A 20,507-nucleotide genomic window follows, 5' to 3' on the forward strand; every position below is an offset into this window, starting at 1 on the left:
TGCTCATAATAACCACTAATGATCCTTCAAATTTCTGTGGTATCAATTGTAATGTCTCCTTTTTAATCTCTGATTTCATTTATTTGGTTCTTCTCTCTTTTTAAATATTGTTTATACTGGCTAAAGGTTTTTCAATTTTGGTAATCGTTTCAAAAAACAAACTTTCATTTCATCGATCTTTTTTATTGCTTTCCTCATTTCAATTTCATTTATTTCTACTCTGACTTTTATGGTTTATTTTCTTTTTCTAATTTTGGGTTTGGTTTGTTTTTGCCTTTCTAGTTCTTTAAGATGCATCGTTAGGTTGTTTATTTGTAGTTTTCCTACTTTTTTGCTACAGGCACTTATAGTTATAAACTTTCTTCTTAGTGTAACTGTCTCTGTATCCCATTGGCTTTAGTATGTTGTATTTCCATCACTTATTTAAATTTTTTAAAAATTTCTTTCTTAATTTCTTTATTGACCCACTGGTCATTCAGGAGCATATTGTTTAAGTTCCATGTGTTTGTATAGTTTCCAAAATTCATGTTGTTACTGATTTCTAGTTTTTTTTTCATTGTGGTTAGAAAAGATGCTTGATATTATTTCATTATATATTCAAAATTATGATATAGTTTTTTGAATGTTTTAGACTTGTTTTGTGACCTATGGGCTATCCTTGAGAATGATCCATGTGCTGAGGAGAAGAATGGATATTCTTCAGCCACTGGATAAAATGTTCTGTAAATATTTATTGGATCCATTTGTTTTCTAGTACAGCTTAAGTCTGATGTTTCTTTGTTGATTTTCTGTCTGGGAAATCTGTCTAATGCTGAAAGGTGGGGGTTGAAGTCTCCAGCTATTATTGTGTTGGGGGTCTATTTCTCTCCTTAGCTCTTATAATATTTGCTTTATATATCTTGGTGTTTCAGTGTTGGGTGCATATATATTTACAATTATTATATCCTCTTGCTGAATTGACCCCTTTTATGATTATATAATGGCTTTGTCTGTTTTTGTAGTTTTTGTCTTGCAATCTATTTTGTATGCAATAAGTATAGCTACTCCTGCTCTTTTTGATTTCCATTGGCATGGAATATCTTTTTCCAACCCTTCATTTTCAGTATATGTACATCTTTATAGGTAAAGCGTTTCTTGTAGGCAAGAGATTACTGGGTCTTGTTTTAAAAATCCATTCAGCCACTCTTTATTTTGATTGGAGAGTTTAGTCTATTTACATTTAATATTACTATCGATAAGTAAAGACCTACTCCTGCCATTTTGTCATTGGCTTTCTGGTTGTTTTGTGGTCTTCTCTTTCTTCTTTCCTTCCTTCTCGTCTTCTTTTTAGTGAAGTTGATTTTCTCTTGTGGTATGCTTTAATTTCTTGCTTTTTATTTTTTATGTACCCATTGTATATATTTTGATTTGAGGTTATGGCTTGCAAATAATATCTTATAATCCGTTATTTTAAATTGATGAAAAGTTAACACTGATTGCATGAACAAACAAGCAATAGGAAAATGAAAAAAAACTCAACACTTTTAACTTTGTCCCCCTGCTTTTTAACGTTTTATTGTTTCTACTTACATCTTATTGTACCGTCTATTTCTTGAAAAGTTGTTGTAGTTATTATTTTTGATTGGTTTACCTTTTAGTCTTTCTACTTAAGAGTAGTTTATATACCACAATTACAGTGCTATAATATTTTGTGTTGTTATGTGTACTTAGAATTATCAGTGAGTTTTTTATCTTCAGATAATTTCTTAAGTTCATTTTTTTTTTTCTTTCTGATTGAAGTACTCCCTTTAGCATTTCTTGTAGGACAAGTGTTGATGAAATCCTTCAGCTTTTGTCTGGGAAAGTCTTTATTTCATCTTCAGGTTTCAAGGATATTTTTGCTGGATATACCATTCTAGGGTAAAAGTTTTTTTCCCTGCGGCACTTTAAATATGTTACGCCATTCTCTCCTGACCTGTAAGGTTTCCACAGAAATGTCTTCTGCTAGGTGTATTGGAGCTCCATTGTATGTTATTTGTTTCTTTTCTCTTGCTGCTTTTAAGGTCCTTTCTTTATCCTCGACCTTTGGAAGTCAGATTATTACATGTTTTGAGGCAGTGTTCTTTGAGTTAAATATGCTTGATGTTCCAAAACCTTCTTGTGCTTGGATATTTGTATTTTTCTCTAGGTTTGTGAAGTTCTCTGTTGTTATCCCTTTCAATAAATTTTCTACTCTTATATATTTCTCTGCCTCCTCTTTAAGGCCAATAACTTTTAGCTTCGCCCTTTTGTGGTTATTTTCTAGATCTTGAAGGCATGCTTTATTCTTTTTTTCTTTTATCTCCTCAAATGATGTATTTTCAAATAGTTTATCTTCAAGCTCACGAATTATTTATTCCGCTTGATCAATTCTGCTATTAAGAGACTCTGATGCATTATTCAATATGTCAATTATATTTTTCAGCTCCAGAATTTCTGCTTGATTCTTTTAAGTTATTTCAATTTCTTTGTTAAATTTTTCTGATATAATTCTGAATTCTTTCTCAGTATTATTTTGAATTGTTTTGAGTGTCCTCAAAATAGCTATTTTGAATTCTCTGTGTGAAAGGCCACATATCTTTGTTTCTCCAGGATTGGTCCCAGGTGTCTTATTTAATTCATGTGGTAAGGTCATGTTTTGCTGGATGGTCTTGAAGCTTGCAGGTGTTTGTTGGTGCCTAGGAATTGAAGAGCTGGTATTTGTATTTATTATAGTCTTCACAGTCTGGGCTTGTTTGTACTTGTCCTTTTTGGGATGGCTTCTCAGGTATTCAAAGGTACTTGGGTGTTATGATCTAAGCCATATCTGCATTAGGGAACACGAGCACCTCCAGCCCCGTAACACTGTGTTTCTTGCAGACTTAGTGGTCTTGGATAAGATCTGGAAGAATTCTCTGGGTTGCCAGGCAGATACCATTGTTCTTTTCACTTACTTTCTCTCAAACAAATGGAGTCTTTCTCTCTGTTCTGAGTCACCTAGAGTTGAGGGAGGGCTGACACATGTACTCCTGTGGCCATCGCTGAGACTGTACTGGGTCATACTTGAAGTCAGTACAGCACTGGGTCTCACCCAAGGCCCACTGTAATCACTACCTGGCCACCACCTATGTTTGTTTAAGACCATAGGACTCTACGATTAGCAGGTGGTGAAGCTAGCCAGGCTTGTATTCTTCCGTTCAGGGCAGCAAGTCACCCCAGCTCCTGGACAGGTCTAGAGATGCTATCCAGGAGCCAGGGAGTGGAGTCAAAAACCTTAAAAATCTGCCTTTTCTTCTATTCTACTACAGTTAAGCTGGCACTTAAACCACAAGACAAAGTTATTTCCATTTTCCTTCCCCTTTCCACAGGCATAGGAGTCTCTTCCTATAGCCATCATCACCACAGGCCCATGGAAAGTACTGGCAGGCTATGGTCAATGTTCTCTTAAGGCCCAAGGGCTTTTCAGTTAGCTTGTGGTGAATGCTGTTAGGCCTGGGACTCCCCCTTCGGGGCAGTGGATTCCTCTCTGGACCAGGACAGGTCCAGAAATGTCATCCACAAGCCAAGGCCCAGAATTGGCGACCCCAAGAGCCTGCTTGGCGCTGTCCTCCACTGTGGTTGAGCTGTATCCTGTATCTGTATCCTGTATCTGTATCTATCCTGATTTCTGTAGCCTGATCTCTGCTTCTTATGAAGATGCTTTTTTTTTTTTTTTGTATAGATAGTTATTAAATTTGGCTTTCCTGCAGGGGGGACAATCATTGGAGGCTTCTATTCAGCCCTCTTGCTCTGCCCCCTCCTTTGCCTTCTATGTTCGCACACCCTCCCATTTGTCAGATGCATTCTCTCAGTTTCCTTTGAATTCTCATTTCCCTTTGTCTATTCTTTACATGCAGACTTGGAGTATTTTGGAGGTCTTATCAGTAAGACCTGGGAATAGATTGGATGTAGGAAGTGAGGAAAACAGAGGATTCAAAAAGTCTGGCTTTACTTCTAAATATGAAAAGCCCAGAAAAAGAAAAAATGTCTGGCCTTAGTAACTAGGGGATGGGAGATAGGCACTTACTGAGATGAAAGACTGAGAACGTGAAAGTGTATGTGTGTGTGTGTGTGTGTGTGTGTGTGTGTCTGTGTTTATCAAGGATTCATTTGAGTGAAGCTTATTTCATCTCATTTCATCCCTAGTGAGGAGAACCAGTAGATAGTCAAGACCCGTGAGGAATCTGCCAATGCACAGAATAACAACGTATTAACTAATTATTCTTATACAAGGCTCTATTCCTATTTTTGTTCTTTCATAATTTAGAGGAATTTAAACATTATTGAGAAATTCAGAAAAATCCAAGGGAATCCATACTGTGAACTCATTGGTGTAGGCTGTAGAATTTTACTTTAAAAACATTTTTAATTTTGAAATAATTATAGACTCACAAAAAGTTGTACGATAGTACACAGAGGTCCTGCATGCCTGTCATCCTGTGTCCCCCAACAGTGACATCTTATCTAACTATGATGCATTATTGAAGCCAGAACATTGATTAGCCATAAACAGTTAACTAGACTATAGTCTTTAGTCTAGTTAACTGTTAGTCTAGTTAACTGTTAACTACACTCCTTACTGGGCTTCATGTTCTTTTTATAGGCATTTATTTTTACATGTCTTTTTTGTATAATTTTAGGACATTTTCATCACAGGTATAGATTTATGTAACTACTATTTATGGTTAAGACACAGATTTATTTACTCATCATGAAGGAACTTCTTCATGCTGCTTAGGGTCACACCCTCCTTATCTTTCCTTAATCGCTAGTAACTACTTATCTATTCTCTGTCTTGATAATGGTAATTTTGAGAATGTTATACAAATGAAATCATACAGTATGTAAGCTTTGATGATATTTTTTCCATTGAGCAAAATGCACTTAAGATCATCCAAGCTGTTGTGTATATCAATGTTCATTTCCTTTTACTGCTGAGCAGCAGCTCAAAGATTTGATTTTGATACCCTGCTGGAGTTGTAGCTATGGAGTGTATATTAGTTTATCAACCTGATATAGTGTTCAAATAAAATAATTGAAGTTGATATATTGGGGCATAATAGGTGTGACAAAGGAAGAAGAGTCACAAAGAATGAAATTCTCAGTCATTCTCAGGAGAAAACAATAGGGTTGAGAATAATTCTTAGATACCAACACTTCCCCAAATGGTATTTTGTAGGATGCTAATAGGTCTAACGTGAAAAAAAAGTATTTAATGGCAAAATTTAGGAAATCACAAAAAGCGTCATTGCTGTAGGACTTATCTTTAATATAATAATGTATACTTTGAATTCTAAAAGAAGGATATGATATTCCATGCTTTCTGAACCTTTAGCCCAGCACATGAATGTCATTTTACCCAGAATACCTCTGGGCGTTTTCCAGGGAAAATATTTTAGATAAAGTTGTTGTAAGTTAATACACAATATGTAGGTACTAAAATAATCGTGAAGTTTTATTGCATAGTCAGATGTGTTTATTAAATTGGTTTTAAGGTTTATGACAGGGGTAAAATACAATAGAGTTACTCTAATGGTGGAAATATAACAACCAGATATTCAAAATGACAATTATCTTTTTTTTTTTTTTTTTTTTTGAGACGGAGTCTTGCTCTGCCGCCCAGTCTGGAGTGCAGTGGCCGGCTCTCAGCTCACTGCAAGCTCCGCCTCCCGGGTTCAGGCCATTCTCCTGTCTCAGCCTCCCGAGTAGCTGGGACTACAGGCGCCCGCCTCGTCGCCCGGCTAGTTTTTTTTTGTATTTTTTAGTAGAGACAGGGTTTCACCGTATTAGCCAGGATGGTCTCGATCTCCTGACCTCATGATCCGCCCGTCTCGGCCTCCCAGAGTGCTGGGATTTACAGGCTTGAGCCACCGCGCCCGGCCACAATTATCTTGTATGACATAAAAATATGTGACCATTAGGGGGCAGAAGAGGATTAGAGGGAAGAAAGTACCTCCCCCAAATTGTTGCCTAATTTTAACGTTCCTGTTGAATACTAAGAATGAAACGAGATCTCAGGGCTTTTTCTCTTTTCTAGGAAAACAGGTGATAAGGTTATTAAAATAATCTGCTTATTTCTGTTACCACTTACTTTTTAGGATGCATTCTTATTTTTGGCATGTAATTTATGCATAATAATTTGTTATTCTTAGAGTAAGAAAAAAGCCATGTACAGAGTGGGAGTTTCTTTTTGACTTTATAAAAGTAAATCCTGATTTTCAAAACCGAAGAAATCATTAACCTTTGGACAGTTTAGAAAGAGGTACTATTGCCAAATTCTACTGTCATTTCTCTAGCCTGTTTTGGTTAGGGAATAAGTTATGGCAAGTAAAGTTTGACCTAGAATTTGTGGAATTTTAATCTCCTAATGGAATCAAGAATCCTGATTAATCATAGAACACATATTTATTACTATCTTTTTCCACCTACTTTTGCTTTGTATTTGAAGTATGTTTCTCCCCAGGGTGTCCTCTTTTATAGTCACAGCTGGAGAAGAATAAACATAACAGAAAAGACAGCAAAATAGACTTGTTAGTGGAGGTTTGGTTGCCTGGAGGGCTTCTCAAAGCCCAGCTTCATTGTACAGCACTCAACTTCTGCATGTTCTTTTTCATTGTGAACTAGCTTTTCTATAGAGAAATGTTTTATGATAATCCAGGGAACCCTTCTCATTTGGGAGGATTGTCTAGAAATTCTCTAACAGGAAAGTGCATTATTGGGTTTGATACCGTAATGAAGGGACCTTACCTCCATAAGGCCCAGCCATCCTCTTTTTCCCTTCAAGTGAATACTTGTTTGTGACACAATTGTCCTGGTGAGAGAGGGAAGGTCCTGGGGTGGGAATTTCTTCTCCCTAAAGGAGATAGTAATTCTGGGGCCATAATCTGGGGGAAGTTGTGGGTCCTTAGGAAGAAAACTGGAAATCGGGAGGTGGGAGAGGGAGCTCTTGCGTTTCTCTGGGTATTGCTGTTTTGGCTTTGGGCAGGGATATTTAGATACACTTGAGGATGCCCCCAGGAAGGAGGGGTTTAAGACACCTCTGTCATACAGACAGGCTGGGAAACAGGTGAAGATGGGTGAACTGTACCACCTAAACCAGACTGTTTAGTTGCCCATTTTTTTCTCATTCTGTTTTCCCTTAGATGTTAGTGATTTCTAAAGGTTTTGGACCTATTTCAGCTATACTGAATGGAATTTAAGAAAGTTAAAATTGTAATGTGAGAGCCATGCCTCCAGGTGAAGCTAGTGTAGAAGTGGTAGCTTTAACAGATGAGACATTGAAAGCAGGAATTTGAATGTCAGGGTTAAAAAGTGAGAGTCACAGGGCCTAGCCCTCCTTTTGCGTGAGAGCTTTTGTTTGTTCATTGCCACCTTAAAGGGTGATGGGGATTCCACTCAGAGACAGTTGTTATTTCTTTTCACATAAAATGCTACAGAGAGCTGCACTCTAAGCTTCCCCCTTGATGGAATTCTTTCAAATCTATCAGTTATTAGGTAGAAGGAGAGGGCCAAGCAGAGGACTTATCCGTTTATTATCAATTTAGAACTGACTCCCTCACCCAGCTGTTTTCAGGTGAGGAAACCAGAAACAGGTTCAGAGAGGCCGAGTAATGTTCCCCACATTACAAGGTTAAAGTTGGGGCAGGGACTAAAACAGGTTTCCTGCATCCAAGTTGTTTTCACATTTCCCCAGATCAGGATGTTTTCGCTTTCTTTTCTAGGTCTTACTTTGCAATGATACAGAAGTGTCAAGATACAAGAGACAGAGACCAGTGAAGAGGTTTCTGCAGGTTCTCTATTTTAAGACAGTGCTGTGCAATATTAGGTGTTAATTGCATTGTCTTCAGTCCCTGTGTTGAAAGTGGGGTTCTTTCAAGGACTTTGTGGCCCGTTGGTCGAGGGCTGAAATAGAAGGATTCTCCTGCACCTGCATTTGAAGGCACGACAAAGTGAGTGCTTCAGAGTGTGTGTGTGTGTGTGTTTGTGGGTGTAACTCCTTTTACTGCTTCTTTAGGAAAGATATGTTGTGCCAGGTTGCTATCAGATCACTACCCTCTTCCTTTATCCAGTACACAGAAGGATAAGTCCTCTCTAATGTTGGGGGGACGTGAAAGAAGCAAGCCATCGCAATTTTAAACAAAGGGGCTTTGAGCAGGAGAGTCCAGATGTTTCATTTCCTCTTCCTCAGGGCAGTTTATTTCCTGGGAAAAGAACACCAAGATGTTGATGACAATTGCTTAGTAATCACAGAGTATGGACTCTGTGTTCCTGTGAGAAATGAAAATCATCATATGGCATTGTCAAGGGGCTCATCCATAACACTTGTCCAGTCTTCTCTCCAATAGGGCAGCTGTTGCTGGCCACCATCTGTCACTTGTGGCAGCAGCTAACATTGACTGCTTGACTACAATGTGTCCAGCATTGTTCTAAGTGCTTTACATGTTTAATGTCAGGTAATCCTTCCAAATGCCTTACAGGGTAAGCGCAATATTACAGACGGAGACACTGACAAATGAGGTGAAATATGTATCACATGATAGTAGGTGTATAACCTGGACTCATCCTAGCAATCTGGTTCCAGAGCATGTGTTACTAACCATTATTCCACCCTGCCACCTCATTTCATTCACTGACTTTCACCAAATCCTATTGACCAAGATTAAATCTTGCAGAATTGATCCACAATCCCCTAGCTCCTGGTGTGATCACATACATTGAAGATGTATGTTTTGGGGAAAGCAATCTAGAGTAAAAACTGGAGTTTGATGATAAAACACTACAATGCCATTTCAGGAATAATGTGATCTGGGATGTCATTCTGTATTCTTAATATTATCTTCAAATATACAGCTAATATGTATCAAAATATTATTTAGTACTTAACTAAATGGAAAGCAAATGTTTTAAATTTATTGCCTCTTAATTCATCTAGTCACCAAATGGGGAAAGTACTATTATTGTCCCTAGTTTAAAGATGAGTTTAGGGTTGTTGAGTTATTTCCCAATGTTATATAGCTTCTTAAGAGCAGAAGTGAGATTTGAACCCACACTGTGACTCCAGTGCCCACGTTCTTAATCACAGAGTTTATATCAGCCTTCCAGTTGCTCTCTTGCAATTCAGGACAGACATCTTTCCAATCAGTGAGCGTTCCTGAGGATCTTGGGGCAGTATAGGCTTGGTCTTTGTGTTCTTGAATTTTGTTTTGCTGATTCCATTCTTCTCTTGAACCATCTGTGTGCCATTCTTTCTTTCTTTAGTATTCAGCTTTTATCATCTGGCTTTGATTTGCTCAAACTCTTTTCTTTATGCAATTTGTATTGTTTTGGTTTCTTTTACTATGGAAACCATTTTTTTGGTAGTTAATGTAATAATACATGTTTTTACTACTTTAAAGTCTTCTTTCACTATAGTAAAGGAATTTATATAATATGAATTCTGGTGTTTTTAGTAAAAATTACATATAATGATACACATATATAATTTTAAGTTTATAAACTTTTAGCCCTGTAATTATCCTTATGAATTGTTTGTCAAACACCACAACTGACCCAAGCTTGCTTGCCAATGCCAACCTTTCCCTGTAGTTAGATTTGTAGAGTGTAGAAAAGTTTCTGCCCTAAAATATTTGTTAATGGCATAAAGAAATAAAATGTTATATCCAGAAAGTCTTGTGAAACTGCTCATAGGATCACTCAAGAAGGACCATGTGTTATCATAAGAGCCAAATGGATTGTTTTGAGTTGCAGAGTGGGATGCAGCCCTTGGGAAAGGGATTTGGGACATGTAAATTCCTCCCTAGTACAGAGTAGTTTATTTAAGGTATGTATGGGTGGGCCAGTGAACTTACAGGATCTGATAACCTTAGAGAATGTAGGTGCCAGTAAGAGCAAGGGATATGAAGAGAAAATGAGGAATTTGGAAAAGTATGGAAAGCTAAATATGTGTGTGGGTTTGTAGCAGACATCCGTGTAGCTACCTGGCCACCCCAGTGGTTTTTCCTTCTCTGATAACTCCTCATTCCTTGCCCCTGCTTCACTGCCCCCCACCCCAAGGCCATTTACGTGACTACAGTAGGAGCATCCAGGTTCATACAACCTGTCTCTGCCTTCACAAGTGATTGGATAAAAGTGGGGCAATGTGTCCCTTCTCACATTTAGCTCTGAGACTAAGAGATTCAAGACAGTGGTTGTTCTCTCAAACAGAGGAAGTATAAACCAAGTCTGCAGTGAGCAAAAAGAATGAGGCAGATGACGGACAGTGGCAGAGATGAGAAATAGGATCTTCTGGTTCTCTCCAGTGGTCTAGTCACTTTTTCTAATTCATTTCCCCAGGACCATGAGTAACTCTGCCACTGGCATTGACAGACTCCTCTGCCTTATAACATATCTTCCTTTTTGCTTAAACTAGGGCACTTTATTGAACTTCCTTCATGCATAACTTGCCACATTTTTATCATGGTAAAATATATATCATATAAAATTTTACCATTTTAACCTTTTCAAGTGTATAGTTTAGTGGCATTAAATGCATTTCACATTGTTGTGCAACCATTACCACCGTCATCTCCAGAACTTTATTTCCCTAAATGGAAACTCCATATCCATTAAAGAACAACTCCCCATTCCAGCTCTCCACAGCCCCGGCAACCACCATTCTGCTTTTTGTCTCTAAGTACCTTATATAAGTAGAATCATACAGTATTTGGCCTTTTGTGACTGGCTTATTTCACTTAGCATAATGTCGTCAAGGTTCATCCACGCTGTAGCATGTCAGAATTTCTTTCCTTCTTAAAATTGAATAACATTCCATTGAATATATATACTTTATTTTGTTTCTCCATTCATCTGTCAATGAACACAGGTTGCTTCCTTTTGGTTATTGTGATTTATGATGCTATGAACATAGGTGTACAAATATCTGTTTGAGTCCCTGCTTTCAATTATTCTTTTTGAGTATGTAACTAGGAGTGAAATTGCTGGATCAAATGATAATTTGGTGTTTAACTTTTGGAGGAATCACCATACTCTTTTACACAGAAGCTTCATCATTTTACATTTTTACTAGCAGTGCACAAGGGTTCCAATTTCTTCTCATTCTCACCAACACTTGTAATTTTCTGTTATTCTGAAAGTAGCCATCCAAATGGGTGTGAAGTGACATCTCGCGGGTTTGATTTGCATTTCCCTATTGACTAGTGATGTTGAATATCTTTTCAAGTGCTTACTGGCCATTTATATGTCTTCTTTGGAGAAATGTTTATTTAAGTATTTATTGTTTAGTTGGACGTTTCTTTCTTTTTTTTAATTATGCTTTATGTTCTAGGGTACATGTGCACAATGTGCAGGTTTGTTACATATGTATATATGTGCCATGTTGGTGTGCTGCACCCATTAACTCGTCATTTACATTAGGTATAACTCCTTTGTTGCTGAATTGTAGGAGTTCTTTATATATTCTGGATATTAATTCCTTATAAGATATATTATTTGTAAATATTTTTTCCCATTGCATGAATTGTCTTTCACACTGCTGATAGTGTCCTTGGATGCACAGAAGTTTTAAATTCTGATGTAGTCCCACTTATTTATTTTATCTTTTGTTGCCCATGCTTTCGGTGTCATATACAAAAAAAAATTGCCAAATCCAATGTCATAATGTTTTTCCCTGTTTTCTTCTAGGAGTTTTAGCTCTTACATTTAGCTCTTTGACCCATTTTTAGTTAATTTTTCACATGATGTAAGGTAAGGGTCTAATTCCATTCTTTTGCATGTGGATATTCAGTTTTTCCAGTGGAATTTGATGAAAAGACTGTCCATTCTCCATTGAATGGTCTTGGAATACTTATAAAAATCATTTGATGATATATAGAAGGATTTATTTCTGTGTTTTCTATTCTATCGCATTGGCCTATATGTCTGTCTTTATGCCAGTACCACACCATTTTTATTACTATAGCTTTTATTTATTTATTTGACCTGCTCCTCATTCTGAGACATGATTACTGTAGCTTTGTATTAAGTTTTGAAACCAGGAAGTGTGAGACATCCAAATTTGCTCTTCTTTTTAAAGATTGTTTTGGTTATTCATGGTCCCTTGAGATTCCATATAAATTTTAGGATGGATTTTTCTATTTCTGCAAAATTGTCACTGGGATTTTTTTTTGTTTTTGAGACAGAGTCTTGCTCTGTTGTCAGGCTGGAGGGGAGTGGTGTGATCACAGTGCACTGCAGTCTCGACCTTCTGGGCTTTAGCCATCCTCCACCTCAGCCCCCAAAGTAGCTGGGACTACAGGTGTGCACTACCATGCCCAGCTAATTTTTGTACTTTTTGTAGAGACAGCATTTTGTCATGTTGCCGAGGCTGGTCTCCAACTCCTAGACTCAAGCAATCCACTTGCTTTGGCTTTCTAGAGTGCTAGGATTACAGGCATGAGCCACCATTTTGATAAGGATTTTCTTGCTTGAAGTCCTGCATTTTTGCTGTGAGCTCCTGATTTATAGAACTAATTAGTTCACTAAGTTTTAAAGTTTGCTTTTATCTGCTGCATGGAAACAATTTTTCTTGTATTTTTTACCATTTGTTTTATCAATTCTCTCTTCTCTTTTATTCTTTCTCCCTCTTTTATACTACACACACGCACACACACAAACTCAAACACACGAACAGACACATAGACACACAGAGACAGACACATATATGTACATTTTCAGGTGGTATTTTGGTGAGGTTTATCTGATGGCTCCTTTTTTGTTTTATCATCTCTCATTCTTGAACCAATTGTGTTCTTTCTGTACTGTATATAGTAGAGGAGCTTTATGTGAAACAGGGGTTAGGGAATTTTCCTGGCTTGTAGAACATTTCCCTTACAAGTAAAATTCCTTATGACACAGAGTTATGTGGGTAAACTCTTTTAGCTTTTATTTCTTCCCAGCCACCTGAGATTGGCAGACCAGCATGTACGTAATGTATTCTACTCAGCCTTACCTCCCTTCCTGACAGTTTTCTGAAAATGTGGTGTGTATGAGTAATTGCTGGTTTACCCCTACCTTTCCTAATCCTCCTTGATCCAGGCTACACACTCTCTCAGGTTGTCCTACAAGTCATGGAGACCTGTACTCTTTTGGCTTTGTTTGAAATCTTCAGCTAAATACTTCCTCTCTGGGTGTCTTCCCATACCTCCATTTGACCTGCAATGCATTTAGCAGCTCATCCTTATGTGTTATGTTTTGGGATTATAAAAGTCTCTGAATTTTATTAAAAATAGAGCTCACCTTTCTGTTTCTCATTCTAGTAGTTGTTTTTGGGTGATTTCCTGACGGAGAAGAAACTAGCCTTATGGTTTCCAACACTGGATCTGGGAAGCAAGAATGTTAACTAGTTGGCATAACAATTATAGAAAGTTGACTTTCATGGGCAAGAAATGTGAGAAGAATGGATAATATCAGAATACTAACCAATTTCTTTATGGTGAATTTTAGCTAAGTAAAGACACCTGCATGTCTGGGAGAACCCATAGATGATGAATGACAACACATGAAAAGCATAACTGATGTGAATTTGCTGCAACTGCCCTTAACAGTTAACCTTAGGGTGCTCTGGAGATCTCTGCTTTAGTGTTGTGTGTGTTTCTCAGATTTTCCTTTTGAATCTAGTATTGTCATTTGGTGTTTCCACCTCTAACTATCCTGGCTCAAATGCTTTTCATATTCTTCCCTGTGACCTTTATTTTGTCTTGCTTGGTCCATTGTCTCTATTTTCATTTCTCCCTTCCACCCATCACCAGTAACCAAGTATCTGCTTAGAAGACTGGGCAGATTTCTGGATTTTCAAGAGAATGTTAATGTGACAGGAAAACAGTTGTCTTCATTTCTATTAAGGCTGTTGTAACTGGAATTACAAAGAAGAGATAAGAAATCTATGGTTGTCATGATGACACACGTTTACCTGTGTAACAAACCTGCGCATCCTGCACATGGAACTTACAATAATAATAATAAAAAGAAATCCATGATTGTATCTTACATTCAGGACATCATCAGAAACTGGAATCAGGTGTATAAAGAAGAACTTTGCATTCCACATGAGATTGAAAATGTTCAAATAACACTAGTGCTTGGCCAGTCAAAAAATGGCAATGGATATTGCAAGGAGTGATCTGCAGAGAGGCTTAGATAAGGGTTTGTTTCCTTTGTAGTTGACACCTACAGAAATATTATCTGGAACAAAGTGCTCCATAAAATACATTAATGGGTAATATCAAAGTGGTATGTTGAAGAGGAGTGGCTAGGTAGAGTCTTTAAAGCAGTGGATTCATCCAAGTAGTGGCATATGGTAATAGTCCATAAAACATTCTCAAAGAAAATGGGTTGGACTTCCCCTTTATTTTTCCAGCTGTGCCCTTTTCATATTTTTCTTCTTGTGATTCCTTTTCTCCTTCAGATCTGCTTTAGATGTTCATTTTGTCTTGTATAAAATTGTGAGATGTGGCAGATGATTGAAGAGGTTGATGAGCTCACACCTGTAGAGAGGTCCTTATGTTAAGCCATGTAGATATCCTTGATATTACAACAAAGAATAGAAGCGTTATTTAACCAAGGTTCTAAGATTACCCATCAAAATACCAGAAGTAGAATACCTTTTAAAGTTCTCCTATAGTCCTGGTTACAGTTTCCCTTATGTTAAAGCATATTACTTCTAGGTGTTGCTTCTACAGAGAAATAATGTGTCTCCTGAATCCATATATTAAAGAAGGAATAGATGTGTATGTGCTGTTATCAAGCATAATCAAGTACATATGTTCTAAGTTATACAGTTGATTGTTTAAATTTTTTAGAAGAGCAAATTTCATAATATACATTTCAATTTCCAGGTAGCTTAGGGTATTAACAATTGCGCACTTTCCAAATGAAGAAAATCAGTTATATTAGAAAAATTAAGAGAGAAACCATATACTTGTTTCTTAAATGAAATAATGTGTTGTCACATTCTTTTAAAGTTGTCTAAAATCTCTTATGTGCTATATATATATCGTAATAAGAATGAATTGATCTCACTCTTTTCCAACTGTGTCTCTTTCTATTATATGGAATATATGTTTTTCAAGTTCCAGGAAAGATTCTTTGTCAAATTTGTATTTGGCTCCTTTAGTTCCCAGAGCTTGAGAATAATGTCAGAGTGGGAAATATTGTGAATTATCCCAAATAATTGGAATTTTGGAAGTGAAATTATTACTCCATACAAGTAAAATAAAATTTTTGCCTATAGTATGTTAATTCTAATTTTATTACCCATCTTATTTGTAAAGTTTCCTTACTTTTTATATGGAAAATGTAAGGAAAATGGCTATAGACATTTCAATTATGAGAACCTCTGTAGTAAAATAAGCCAAATTGTTAAAAATGTGCAACACATTTGCACTTCTAGAGTAAATATTTCCATAATTATTATATAAGAAAGGGGATCTTTCAGTGCTCTTTTCCAAATGTGATATATCTTTTAAAATAGCACATGGAAGATTTATTTGAATGATGAACCTAGATTCTAGAGAGTTCAGTTTTTCAGATGTCCAAAGTAAGATAAAATCCAGAGTTTGAACCAATTTTTCTTCCCCTCAAAGGAGAAATAGAATTCCTATGTTTTTCATTTACATAGTATAGAATCTTGTTGGCAGAGATCTAATTTATATTTTAAATCCATAGAGGTTACTTATTTTCAAGCTATTTGATCCAAGAATGATGGGCTTCTTCTTGATTGATTGTTTCCTGGCCGTGTTAGAAAGCCGTAACTTAGTTAAGGGTTGTTAAACTAAAACATCAAAGAAGTAAGCTTAGGTTAAAAATAAAAACTGTGCATTGTGATTGGGTGCTAAGTTTGCCAGATATTTTTGTGCAGTCTCCTGGTATCCATTCAATGAGTTTGATACATCTGTAGGAAATGATGCCTCAGTGCTTTATAGACTGATTAGATGCATTTCAAGTGTAATGGCTGATATTTTCATTAAGCATTTGTAGTGTAAGTAGTAACACTGAAAATCTGAGCTGTGATATGAGGATAATGTGAATCTAACAAGATGCATCTCTTCTTATTGTTAAATATTATGTAAACATTAGAAAAATTTATTGAGTGCCTAATATAAAAAAAGTGTATTTGCATATTATAGTACATATATGCTTTTAAATAACATAATGCACTATTTATTTATTTATTTTTTAAATTTTTTGTTTTTTATTATACTTTAAGTTCTAGGGTACATGTGCACAACGTGCAGGTTTGTTACATATGTATACATGTGCCATGTTGGTGTGCTGCACCCATTAACTTGTCATTTACATTAGGTATATCTCCTAATGCTATCCCTCCCCCCTCCCCCCTCCCCACAATAGGACCCGGTGTGTGGTGTTTCCCTTCCTGTGTCCAAGTGATCTCATTGTTCAATTCCCACCTATGAGTGAGAACACGTGGTATTTGGTTTTCTGTTCTTGCCATAGTTTGCTGAGAATGATGGTTTCCAGCTGCATCCATGTCCATACAAAGGACACAAACTCATCCTTTTTTATGGCTGCATAGTACTCCATGGTGTATATGTGCCACATTTTCTTAATCCAGTCTGTCACTGATGGACCTTTGGGTTGATTCCAAGTCTTTGCTATTGTGAATAGTGCTGCAATAAACATACATGTGCATGTGTCTTTATAGCAGCATGACTTATAATCCTTTGGGTATATCCCCAGTAATGGGATGGCTGGGTCAAATGGTATTTCTAGTTCTAGATCCTTGAGGAATCGCCACACTGTTTTCCACAATGGTTGAACTAGTTTACAGTCCCACCAACAGTGTGAAAGTGTTCCTATTTCTCCACATCCTCTCCAGCACCTGTTGTTTCCTGACTTTTTAATGATTGCCATACTAACTGATGTGAGATGGTATCTCATTGTGGTTTTGAGTTGCATTTCTCTGATGGCCAGTGATGATGAGCATTTTTTCATGTGTCTGTTGGCTGTATGAATGTCTTTTTTTGAGAAGTGTCTGTTCATATCCTTTGCCCACTTTTTGATGGGGTTGTTTCTTTTTTTTCTTGTAAATTTGATTGAGTTCTTTATAGGTTCTGGACATTAGCCCTTTGTCAGATGAGTAGTTTGGAAAAATTTTCTCCCATTCTGTAGGTTGCCTGTTCACTCTGATGGTAGTTTCTTTTGCTGCATAATGCACTATTTCTACATGCAAGATATATTGCTAGATACTGTGGGAGATAAAAGTTAAGGAAGGTGCAATTTCTCTCTTCCAGGAAATTAAAATCTAGCAGAAGTGATACATGTACACAAATAAATGGAACATAAAGCACAGTAAGAAAGGAGCTAAAGATAATGTTATTAACTGAGTTTCAAATGTATGTAAGAAACATTTATAAATAGAAAACAAAACATAGTTTACTTGCATGTTAATTAATATTCAATTTTATGAAATGTGTACATTTTAAAACTTTGTTTTTTATGCCTGTAAAATCAACTTATTAATTTTGCTATTTCACTAATAAATTTGATTTTTTTTGCATTGCAATCACTTTTACATTTGTTTTTGGAATAATGTTTAATAAATCTTAAAGTTTTAATATATGAAATGTTTAATATACAAATATTTAATGCCATTTGTACACTTGATTAAATTCTCTTAGTCATTTCAATCTTGCTATGGTTTGAGTTTGTCTCCACCAAAACTCATGTTGAAATTTGATCCCCAGTATGGCAGTGTTGGGAGACGGCGCCTAGTGGGAAGTGTTTGGGTCATGTAGGAGGCTCTCTCATGAATGACTTGGTGCTGTTCTTGTAGTGTGTGAGTTCTCCCTCTGTTGAGACTGCATTAGTTCTCTTCAGAGTAGATTAGTCCCTTGAGAGTAGATTATTTAAGAAAAAGCAGGACATCCTCCAGGTTTTGCCTCTTCACATGTGTCTACTTCCTCTTTGACCTTCTCTACCATATTTTGACTCAGGATGAAAACCCCCAGCAGAAGCCAGGGCAATGCCCTTGAACTTCTCAGCCTGCAGAATCGTGAGCTAAATAAACTTCCTTTCCTCTTAAATTACTCACTCTTAGGTATTCTGCTGTAGCAGCACAAAATGAATGAAGACAAATCTACATTTGTAAATTTAAAATAATTGATTCATGAAAACTTGTAAAATATTTATAAGGTAGTGTTATATATTTAACAAACATATATCTTATAAATATTATATTATAAACTTCATATACGTAGTATGTCAGATCATATTAGTGTTTCAAAAAGTCTTTAAAAAACAAAATATACACAAAGTAATATAATAATTACAAATCTATAAACACCAACACTTAATTTGCCCCACAAATTAATACTATGTGATTGATTAATTTATTCATCATATATTTTAATTCCATCTCTTCCTGGGATTGCAAGAGGAGCAGAATTGTCTGCGTGAGGCTGCAGAGGTACTTGTTTTGGTATTTGAAATTGAAATATGGCACTTGAGTGAACTTTCTAGGATGGTTTGTTCTAAACAGGTGCTTTTCAGGGTAACCCTCGAAAGGTAGGTATGAAAATGTGTTGTGTCTCAAATGTAAGGCTAGGGATTTGAACTTTCGTAAAAACTATTGTAGACTTTTGAGTAGAGAACGTACACAATCTGGGTTGGGTTTTAGAAAGATTGATAGTTTCAAATTGTTTTCATGTATGTAAGCGTATAAATTCTACTTTGAATAACTGTAGAGAACAAAATTTTGTTCTATAATTAAAAAAAATCAGAGTATATAATAGATAAAACCAATTCAGAATGAACATAACTTCCCTCTCTTTTTTCTTCCCTCCCTCATCTCTCTCTCCTCTTTGTTTTGCTTTCATCAGTCATTTTATACAAGTTGTTCTCAGATAGGGAAGAGTTTTTATCTTCCTCCCCAGAGTACATTTGACAATGTCTGGAGATAGATTTGGTTGTCATTTCTGGGGAGAGGTGGATAGTATTAGCTGCTGGAATCTAGTGTTTAACTGAGACCAGGGACTCAGCTAAACATCTTACAAGAGTAGGACAGTTATCCACAACAAATGATTATCTGGGCCAAAATGTCAATAGTGCTGAGGTTGAGAAACCCTGGTCTACACATGTTGTGGGAATACTCTATGTAAAGCACTGAACTAAGCTTGTCACTCTCTAGTTTTCAGTCCTGTGTGGTTGTCATTTTGGTGGGAATATAGGCCTCTTTGAGGGACCTGGGTGATCATTTGTATTTTCTAACATCTGGACTATTATATAGAATATGCTTTGAAATTAAGTTTTCAAAGCAATTCAGTATTAATAGTATCTTTATTTTTATTTAGATATGTTTTTGTTTAAGTCATATTTCCTAAAATATAATGTATGAACATAGTGAAAAATCAGTAAACAGCTTACATCACAGGTATTACTGCGGTCTCACAAAACTAGAGTTATAGAAGGTCGAAGTTCATATGAAAGGACCGTTTAAAGATTCTATGTTATTTACCTCAACAATAGTAATGTTGTAGTTATTTTTTCAAGGTAAACTGTTAGTAGCTTAAAAAGCAACAAGAAGTGGTGATTGTATTTTTTAGATATTCTTAGGAAGTCAATCTAAAAATATATTTGATTTTGAAGTAAGTCAATTTTTAGAAATCAAGACCTGCATCAAGACATGTGCCTTTGTTACAGGATTTTAAACTTGTAATACTTTTTATTTTGAAAAACTTCAAATCTTGCAAGAATAGAACAATGCATTTGTGCATAGTTTTCACCTAAGATCACTCGTTACTAACATTTTGTCCTTTTCCCTTCTCTTAATATGTGTGTGTATACATATTAATGTGTGTGTATACATATGTATACACATATATAATATTTACTTCTTTTCTGTGCCTCCTAGAAACAAGGAATTCATTTATATAACTGTAATCACACTATAATGATCAAATTAAGAAAATTTAAAATTAATGCAATAATTATCTGACATAGAGGTCCTATTCAAAATTTGCCAACTGTGCCAATATTGACATTTATAGCATGCCATATCTCCCTCATCGCTTTAATCTACAATATTTCCTCAGTGTTTTTTATGACTGATATATATTGGGAGAAGACGGGCCAGTTATTTTTGTAGAACGTTTCTTAATTTAGGTTTGTCTGATTGTTCTTCATTTTTTCCAGATTATGATTATTTGGTAGAGTTATTACTATATAAGATATGCTGTGTCCTTCTCACTGTGTCATACCAGGAAGCACCTGATGTCAGTTTCTCCCATTATTGATGGTAACTTTGATCAGCAGTTTCAGGTGGTATTTTCCAGATTTCTATACTATAAAGGTACCATTTGCCCCCTTTTGAAAGTAATTAATACAATTTCTGTGGCGAGATATTTAAGACATTGCAAATTATCTGTTCCACACAGATATGCATTAGGTGATTTCAGCATCCAGTGATAGTTCTTGCCTGA

Source organism: Trachypithecus francoisi, unplaced genomic scaffold (assembly GCF_009764315.1).
Source record: "Trachypithecus francoisi isolate TF-2019V2 unplaced genomic scaffold, Tfra_2.0 Lachesis_group10, whole genome shotgun sequence".
Taxonomy (NCBI): Eukaryota; Metazoa; Chordata; class Mammalia; order Primates; family Cercopithecidae; genus Trachypithecus; species Trachypithecus francoisi.